The sequence below is a fragment of the Pogoniulus pusillus genome, chromosome 5 (assembly GCF_015220805.1).
Source record: "Pogoniulus pusillus isolate bPogPus1 chromosome 5, bPogPus1.pri, whole genome shotgun sequence".
NCBI classification, from domain to species: domain Eukaryota; kingdom Metazoa; phylum Chordata; class Aves; order Piciformes; family Lybiidae; genus Pogoniulus; species Pogoniulus pusillus.
The window spans coordinates 47,508,385-47,518,574 of NC_087268.1; positions in this window are offsets into that span (position 1 = coordinate 47,508,385).

A 10,190-nucleotide genomic window follows, 5' to 3' on the forward strand; every position below is an offset into this window, starting at 1 on the left:
TGCTGAGCTGCACAGGGCCAGGCTCTTCTGAGGCTTTCTGCAGCGTGTGACAGATGCAGTGCTGCCAGTGTGGAATGCTTCTTTGCAGGAGTGTGCCCAGCTAAGTGAGAAGTTGGTGCAGTTGGAAAGCTTACAGCCAAGAGCAGAAAGTGAGACATAAGCAAGCTACCCTTCCAGCCACAGCCTGCAGTTGTTCCATGTGCCCATAGTAACTCTCTTCATTACAGTGAACACTTCCTTGTAGCAAACATTCTCTTTGCAGCAGACTCTTTTCATTAGTGGAAGTTTCAGGGCAGTAATTATCCAGAGGCTCCCATTTACCTAAGCAATGCCAAAGCTCTCAGACACAAGTTTTGGCTTTTGCTTTCAGCAGGATTGTTTTTCTCCTTCCTCCTTTCTTTCTTCTTTTCATTTTGTTTCCTTCTGCCTTCATTTATGGACTTGCAGTCAGTTACCAAGAGTGAAACTGAAGGGGCAGTTAGCTCCTGATGCAAAGCTATTGCTGACATGCCCAAGTGCATACAGAGTGATTACTTCCAGGATGTGAAGGGGGCCAGAAAAATGCTGGGGAGGGACTTTTTAGGCTTTCAGGGAGTGAGAGGACTCTGGGGAGAATGGAGCAAAGCTGGAGATGGGTATGTTCAGGCTGGCTGTGAGGAGGAAGTTGTTGAGCATGAGAGTGGTGAGAGGCTGAAATGGGCTGCCCAGGGAGGTGGTTGAGGCCCCATGGCTGGAGGTGTGTGAGGCCAGGCTGGCTGAGGCTGCATGGGGCATTTAGTGCCATGGTCTGGTCGGTTGGCCAGGGCTGGGTGCTAGGTTGGGCTGGATGAGCTTGGAGGTCTCTCCCAACCTGCTTGTTTCTATGACTCTATGGTAAACCACATGCAAACCACTTTGAAAACAGACTTTTTACAGGATAATGATGTGGGACGAGAGATATTTCATCTTTCATACATCTATTGGACAGTGATGAATTTACTTCATTCTATCACACTGAATGATACATTTCCATTCAGTATGTAGTTTAAAATTTCATGAATGATTAAAGCCCTCCCTGTTTTAATTATAACACGGAGAGAGCAGCTAGAACTTATTTGCAGAGAATAATGTGCAAGTCAGTAAATTTGGCTGAGTGCTCCTGACAACATATCAATAATGATTTTAGTTGCATGACTACCTGTGGAAGGCAGATAGATAACAAAAGTCTTTGTGTTTCTTCTCCAACAGAGGGAACATGGAGTTCATTCACCTCCAGACTGCAACCACCTCATTTCAGCAACTGGTAGCAAATAGTTTGCAGAGCTTTAAATCTTGCCCTGTGCACCCTGCACTGATGGAAAAGTTCAGCTTGCAGAGCAGAGAGCTGCAGGCAGACACAATCCACCAAGTGCTCAGCTCCAATTTACTTCACCTGTGTGAAAGAGTCTTCACCCTTGTGATAGTTTGGGTGTTACCCACTCCCTCCCCCACACTTGTGAAAATCACCCAGACTAGACTCAGCTGAGCTGGGAATTAAGGACTGAAGCTTTCTATTTACAGCTGAGCACAAGATCCAAGCAGGTATTGACAATATCTCTACAGCCAAAGACAGACATAGACAAGGTAAAAAGTAATGCAGGAACACAACAGCCCTGCCAGAAACCAGAGTGCCCAGGAGGGGCTCCCAACCACCCTTCCACCTCTTTTCCACCCCTCTGCCTTAACCCAGATCTTGCCTTGCATTCAATGCGAGTTTGGAGAAACATCCAGGGGAGTCAGGAAGCAGAGGGATTAGTTACACAGACAGCAGCTTAGAGAGAGAGAGGTGCAGGCAGCCAGTGCCAGAGAGAGCAACTCTGTTATCTGTATTTATGTTCTTGTTCTTATCCATCTCAGCAAGCCTATGAGTGCAGCAGACATCACCATTGTTTCCTTTTCACAGTCTAGCATCTAATTCTTCTCACCAAAATATCCCAGCTAGGCTCAAACTAGCACAACCCTGCAAGAATCAATAAGGGTTCTGAAGAAATTTGCTTTTAGCCTTTGTATTAAGCTATGCATGCAACACTTCAGCTTTCTTCAAGCCTGCCCCATCCCCATAGGTCTGAATCACAGAGACCACCCCTAGTTAATTCACACCCACTAAGTGCCTGGTCAAAACCTTAATGGGAACTTTTCACTGAGTCCTTCAGGCTTTGCATGAGACCCATGTGTGTCAGCCACCTGGAGTGAACTATGCAAGCATCCAGTAGGGGCATGGGTAGTGCCCATTGGAATGGGCTGCTGCCATTGGAATAGGCTGCCCAGGGAGGTGGTGGAGTTGCCATCCCTGGAGATGTTGAAGCCAAGCCTGGATGGGGCACTTAGTGCCATGGTCTGGTTGATTGGCCAGGGCTGGGTGCTAGGTTGGACTGGCTGAGCTTGGAGGTCTCTTCCAACCTGGTTGATTCTTTGATATTCTATGATTCTAAGAGTTCACAAGGACCAGCTGAACTGAATCAGCACCAGCAGCACATGAGTTAGACACATATCATAGGTCTGCTTTTCTCTCTTCACTGGACCTCAGCTCAGGGCATTGCAAAACTATCAGAAGAAACTGAACATGATCCATGCTGCCATTTAAAAAGCTGCTGAGGTGTTTACCTTCACTCAGTTTTCTTCCTGCTGCTCACAATGTGGAATACTGTAGGTCCCAGTTTAGTCTATTTGTGCTCGTCTTTGACCTAAGAGGCTTGCACAAAGCCATGATACTCAAAAGTGCTTTTTTTAGACATAAAAATATTCATAAGCCTTTCAAGCTGGAAGCAACATAAGAGCTACCCAAAGTGTTATTTTTTTTCCTCTAATCCTAATTAAAAAAATTAAGAAATCCACAACTAAAGCAATTTTGATCAAATGTTGTGGAAAGAGGGGAAAAAAATAATGCCTGCAGGCTAAGGAGTCATGTGCCAAAGTATAGCCCAAAGCAGGCTCAAGCAAAGGAATCAGAAAGTCTTCTGGAAAAGGAGGGCATATAATGGGAACAATGACAGACCTTTAACTGTAGTAGTGCTGCTGGGTGCCACTATAATGAACTGAAACCTACAATCTCCTAGGGTTAATAAGACACCTGTCTTGAAACTAGCAGTCATATTGGCTTTCTGAGCCTGCCACAATACTTAAAGTCTTGATGAAGTTCTTACTGTGCCAAAGGAACTTACTAACAAAGCCACTGTGTCAATTTAACCTAGTGAAACTGGACCCTGTAGACTGGGTTATCAGAGTTTTGTGTTGAGATAATTACAGCACTAAAGAGAGCATATGGGCTGTCAAGGCTGGCACATGGCCTGCGCCAGCTGTTACCTGGGTGCTTTGGAAAATCTACTGAACAGCATTTTGGACACAGAATGGCTATATGTAAGTTTCCCAACACATCCAGTGGGAGATCCTCATAATAAATTTATTTTTTATATGGGGATTTATATGGATTATACCCAGCAGTAGGACTGCAAGAAGCACAACCTTAAACTTCGAAATGAAAACACCAGAGGAAAACCATCTCACGTTAAAGCAAAGTACACCAATAGCCAGTCTCATCTGCTACCTATTGCACAGCCCAGCTTAAACCCAATGTTCAAATATACCTACTGAGAAGTACACCAATAGCCAGTCTCATCTGCTACCTATTGCACAGCCCAGCTTAAACCCAATGTTCAAATATACCTACTGAAAAGTACACCAATAGCCAGTCTCATCTGCTACCTATTGCATAGCCCAGCTTAAACCCACTGTCCAAATATACCTACTGAGAAGTACACCAGTAGCAAGACTCATCTGCTACCTATTGCACAGCCCAGCTGAAACCCAATGTTCAAATATACCTACTGAAAAGTACACCAATAGCCAGTCTCATCTGCTACCTATTGCATAGCCCAGCTTAAACCCACTGTCCAAATATACCTACTGAAAAGTACACCAGTAGCAAGACTCATCTGCTACCTATTGCACAGTCCAACTTCTAACCAATAATCAAATATATCTATTGATAAGCTTTTTCTGGAAACATATCTCTGAGTCAGTGGGATTTATCCTATTTTTCTTCACATTGCTGCTCCACAAAAGTGTCTTCCAAATGCAATGTCATAGCTAATCAATAATCATTACTAACAACAGTTACTATTGATTAGCTGTGATACTCTTACAGAGGTAATATTACCAAGGAAAATATTTCACTTCTGATGAATCCAGTGAGTAAGAAAATATAAAGAGAGGTCAAATAGAAATGTACAAAGTGCAACAACCATAACGATGCACCCCAAAAGTTATAGCATGTGAGGACTTGAAATTATGATTGCTGCATCCAGGTGAATCATAGAAAATTATATTAATTACTTAGGTAAGTAGACTTAATTACCCAAAGTGACCTTCCCAAGATGCAAGGTCATTCAAACGATGCCTGTAACACCTGCAGTGCCCATGACCTGAGAAAAATGCTTGGAGACATGAAGGCTGACAACTCATGGTGGAGAACACGTTAAATGATTTCCAAAAGGTGACCAGCCACAGCAGATTTGGGGGAACAAAAGTGCTTTCCATAACTGCAGCTGGGGCTAATGACATTGCTGCAGCACTGAAACCCACCTGCAAGATCCTGAATCGTAAAGTGGGTTACACTTAGAAAGCTGAGGTCGTGAAGACCTGTCTTGAGTTTCAAGTCACCTTATGTGAAAACATTCCTCTGACACCATTACCCCCATGGCCCTGATGCATATATGTCAGTATTTGCTCTACATTTTCATGTCTTCATGCATTCATTCCACATAATTCAGTTTCATGTCTTGATGGAGCTTGAGACATTAATGGATGAAAAATTCAAGAGTCACTATCTCTTTGAATATGTCATTTCAGTTATTTCCTCCTTATTTCCTCCTTTTCTGACTCAAAAATATATCAAGAAAATATTTTCTAGTAAGTTGGTTCAATTAATCATTTTCTTCATGCTGGAATTCTTAACTTACCTTTGTTGCTCTGCGTCTGTTTGAAAGCTTTAGCAGCGCATAGAAAAGTTCAAGGGCTAAGGTCTGTATCACACTCTTTGCAAAGAAAAAGCTGCTCTGTATTTGTTTGGTGCTGAAAGCACTGTTTGATTGAAAAGGAGCATGTTTTGAAGTGGCAAAGTTCAGCTACTAGATCCAAACTGTTGAGATGCTGTCCCCTAAAAACCTCCAGGAGATCAGGTTGCATGGCACCGGTGTAAGTGCATTACCAGACTACATTTTGCAAGCTTTAGCAAATGAAAAAATCCCCCAGAAGAATCTTAATTCTTATCTATGGAAAACATTAAACTGCTAAGCGCTAACAACTGGAATTAGTCTTTAAATCTCTAATGAGAATAATAAAACACGAGTGCAGTTTATGCTGTAACTTGATAAGGCCTGAATTTACTTGCTGTTAGTAAAAGTTCCTGATCCAGCAGTATGGCGTTTTACTCCCTGAGGTACAGGAAACAATATCTGTCCTTTAGGAGCATCCTCTGTGGTAAGCACTTCTTATCGGGGCTATCAAAGGACTAAGATAGTGTAATATCCAGTAACAGCAGCTTTATGAGCAGATTCATTACTGATTTAAATCAATCTAAAGTAAGTAGCTCTACTTAACCCCTTCAGAACAAAGCTGACCCCCTTCCTTGCAAAATACTTCCCCCTGAAAGCAGCGCCAACTGTTTCCCTGCTGCCAAACGTGGTGCACGTTGAATCTGAACAGCACCAGGGCAGGAAATGAGGAGGAAAGACCACAACGCTGAAAAACATCCCTTGCAGTAAACCCTCTCTCTCTCTCTACAAAGATGCAAGACTTTGCAGTAATAAAATCTAATATTCTTGAAAGTACTGACTTGAACTGAACCAGGATGCTCTGAGCAGAAGGAATTTAACCGAGTCTACATCAGCTTGCTGACAGTTTGTCTGAGAATCTCCTTTTTAGAGTTAATATTTAAATGCAATTCACCAACATTTTCTGTCAAAACACTTCTTGGAGGACCAAATTTGCTTCGAGAAAATGTAATGGCAAACCTTTTCTGAACTTCCAAAAGTTGAATGCAAATCATAGAATCATAGAATCAGGCAGGTTGGAAGAGCCCTCCAAGATCATCCAGCCCAACCTAGCACCCAGCCCTAGCCAATCAAATATTGCATTATCAGCCAGCAGTTTAGTGAGCCTTGGCTATTGAGATTTTTACTTCATACCAATGAAGATTCTTTCCCAACTTTAAATAATAAAAAAAAAAACACCCAACACTTAGGAGTATATATTTTTTTTCATATGAAGGAATTTAGATAGAGTTATTAAACATTGTAAAGGTAATTTGAGTTATTATTTGCTCATTTTATTTGTAATTAGATAACAGATCTCTAGATAATCTCTGCAGAATAGATCTCTAAGCATTACTTTTTATTAGCATTTAGAAATAGAAATATCCCTGACTGCGTTCAGTTTGACACAGCTCTGAAACGTCAGTCTGCCCCTGGTCAGGATCATAGAATCAGTCAGGGTGAGAAGGGACCACAAGGATCAGCCAGTTCCAACCCCACTGCCATGGGCAGGGACGCTCTCCCCTAGATCAGGCTGCCCAGAGCCTCGTCCAGCCTGGCTTTAAACACTTCCAGGAGTGGCCCCTAGCTAAGCACAGCACTTCAGAAGTTCCGAAGAGCACACAACCAGCCAGAAGCATTGCTGACATCCTCTTACTACTGACTTCGGCTCAAGCATTTGCACTGCACAGTCACCTTCACAGTTAACTTGGGTCCGAGCCTGCTCTTCCCAAATGCCAGTTTGAGTTAAAGTATTGATTGCAAGAGTGGGTTCCTCATGTCTTAGGCATTAATGGGGTAGCAGTGACATATAATCAGCAGATGTAATTTGAGCATCTCAAACTTCTTGTGTTCCCCTGTGACTTATTTTAGAGACGCTGCCTTTAGTTCAGGACTGTTCCTCTGAATTGTAAGAAGAAAAAGAAAAGGGAGATTAAAAAATCAGATTCTAGCAAAAAGCAGCTTGCTTCTCATCCTAAAGAGCAGTTGTCTCAGAGCTCACAGAGAGCCTGACCTTGTAATCTTTCCATAACCTCTCCCTGGCGACCTGAACTGCGCACTTACTTTCCCACCTTCCGCGTAAAGCCATTCTCCTGTCAGAAATAAAGAAACATCTTGGACAGGCTAAACGTAGGCAGAAAGTCAGAGTTTCTGCTTCTGTTTTCACTGCAGAGGTTCACAGAGCACAGGAAAAGTCTCATGCACTTGGACTATCTTAATTAGTGCAATTGAGTATTCTCCACGTATGCAAAAGGTTTTGCTCCCACTGAGTCTTTGATCTAAGCATTCCCTGTGAAAGTGTATCGGTTTGGTTCGGTACTTTAGGCAAACGTCAACTCTTTGAGATAACAAAATCAGCATGAATTCTGTATTAGAAATATATTGCAGCATTAATAAAACAAAACAGTCTATTTTCTTATGGTAATTTCCTTTAAAGAAATGGGTTTATCTTCGAGGTTCACATTATACAGGTGAACAATCTGTTTGTTTATTTACCCCTTGCCTTTATTGGTGGCTTTATAGTTCTTATTAGATAATAAATGTGATTCCCCCCCAAACTCTTTTGCTCGAGCATCAGAAAATACCCAAATGCTAGAGGGAGAGATGGCACCTAAAAATATGCTGATGAGCTTCTCCCCCTTGACAAAGCTGGGAACTGCTCTGTAGCTTGATCAATTTCTTGCCTTTACAGAGCATTTCTTTTTAAGCTGGTATGGGAGAGAAATATCAAACCAGTCAGGGCTATTTTCTGTTCTGCAGGAGGAGGTGAGATTAAAAAGCTTTGCTTTCAGTATATGTTCAAAATTACCTTAAAAAGTGAGAACTTCGGGTGGGTTTTTTTTTTTCAGGGATGGAATTCCTTCTCTTTATGTCATAGATGGCTTTAGCATTTGCAAAGCTACCAGCCAAAGGAAAGCTTAAATCCAGGCCCAGAGTAACACAGTTTGGGTTTGTTTTTTTCAAGAGTATGTCAAATTCTCTTCAGTAACTATTTTTTTTTAAAATCAAATATGAAATCTTGAAGCAGACAGCAAAGAACTGTATTGAGGGTAAAATCCTTCGCTTAGACATAAAGATCTGGCATCCCTGAATCTTAAACAAAAAAATACGGGGAGGAGGCTTCCTAATTGTCATGGGATGGATCTGGCAGTGGTAGGAATGACTTTCAGAGGGCAGATTTAACAAAAGTTCCTCTACATTTCTTTCTCTCAGCTCACTGTCACTTGGTAGGGTCTGCAGACCTAAGGGAGCAGATGAGCGCCGTTGCTTGTGCATGCTTCTTGCTCCCGGCTGCAAACGTAATCCTGCATCTCAAGGTTACCAAGAGGGAGCAAAGGCATTATTGTTGGGGGGGGGGGGGGGAGTTTCAGTCTGATTGTCCCATTTAGGTGATGTACATACTCTGAGCAAATTAGTTGCTTTGCATTTGGTTTGTATTTATTAACTGAGATTAGGAGAGGCAGTAAAATACAGTGTCAGAGCCGCATGGAGAGAGTAACTGGAATCAATCTGTCTCATTTGTCACAGACAGCACTTATTTAAACCTAAAATATGTTCTTTGCTGTCCTTGGTCTATTCTGGTAGATAATAGCTTATGCCAAATATAGGGCTCCACAGTCTTCTGCTCTTTTTCAATATAAAGACCAGAAACAATAAAAATGCAATAAAAAAATCAAACCAAAAGACATCTCAAACTCCTATAAATAGAAGAAAAACAGCAATGAAAATCCCAAAACACCAAAAAAAATTCATCAGTCCCTCAGCTCTCTGTTTCTTGAGCTAACAAGGTTTCTGTTTCCATTTTTTTGGTGAAAATCATAAGTGCATTATTTCTGCAGGGTTACTGCCAGAATTTCATCCTTAACCCCGTCCTCCAGTCACTCAGGCATTCATTTTGGGGCAAACCTTGCAACAAGAAGAAATTCAGAAGGGGCTTGTAAAGGAGAAAAGTCAATAGATTTTTAGGTAGTAGAGTGCATTATGACCCTGTAAAGAAGGCAGCTGCACACCACACTCCTGGCTCAGGCAATTGTGCAGGAAAGGCATCACCCGACTGCAGTTTCTTAGGCTCAGGAATTAATCTCAAACAGGCATCTTTGCATGTACCCAACACTGATTCGGTCTCCCCAGCTGCTGAAAGTTTAGGAGCTAAGCCACTGCGACCCCACTGTCATTTTTAAAGCAAAGTCAGACCGAATCTCCCCCACAGAAGGAAGATAAGCAACAATACAGAGCAGGCTTCAAGTTAAATCTGGTTCAGACAGCGTAATAATGATGTCATTAAGGCTCCGAGCTGAATGGGAATCAGGCAGTGACTGTAGTACAGCTGCAGACATAAATCTGAAAGAACTTTTTTGGCTACATTCTCAGACTTACCTTGAAAGATATTTAGGAGCTCCAGCAATGCAAGTGGAAGGCAGTGTTCTCAGAGGGAGGTTTAGCAGACCGAAGAAGCTATGTAGGCCTTCTAGGCAATCTCTTCTGTGGCACAAGAAGGAACATTTTGTTAAATGAATAAACTGAGAGAAATCATTTCAGAAGAAGTGCAAACCAGAAAACAAATAAACCTTAATACTACCACAAATAAATGAGACTAAGGCAATTGTGGGACTGCTCAAAGCCTTTTTGCCTTGCTGAATGAAAGCAATCCCTAAGACTGAATGGGTAATGAGATCCTGGCTCCTGAGATTTTAGCTTTCTTAATCATGTTCATAATTAATTCAAGAACATTGATAATTTCATTACATTCTTTTTGTCTTATCAATAAATGATGTGCCTGCACTTTTGGTCCTGTGTACAGGGAGAAAGGAGATGCTTTGGGTAATATTGCACCAAGAATTGTGTGTGTATATATGTGTGTGAGTATATAGATATATATATACACACACATATATCTCTACATATTATCTATATGATCCAAAATAGGGATGTGGCAGTTATTATCCTTAAGCAGGCCTCTATTATCAGGATATGATGACAAGCACTTACAAATAATTAATAAGGTTTTTATGCAGAAATGTAAATCCTTCAAAGAAAAAAATATGCTGCAAACAGAACTGCTGTCTGAAAGCCTAAAATAAAATGTATTTTCAGAGATATTTTTCAGTGCAATTTTCATTAACTCAAAAGAGATTTAAATTT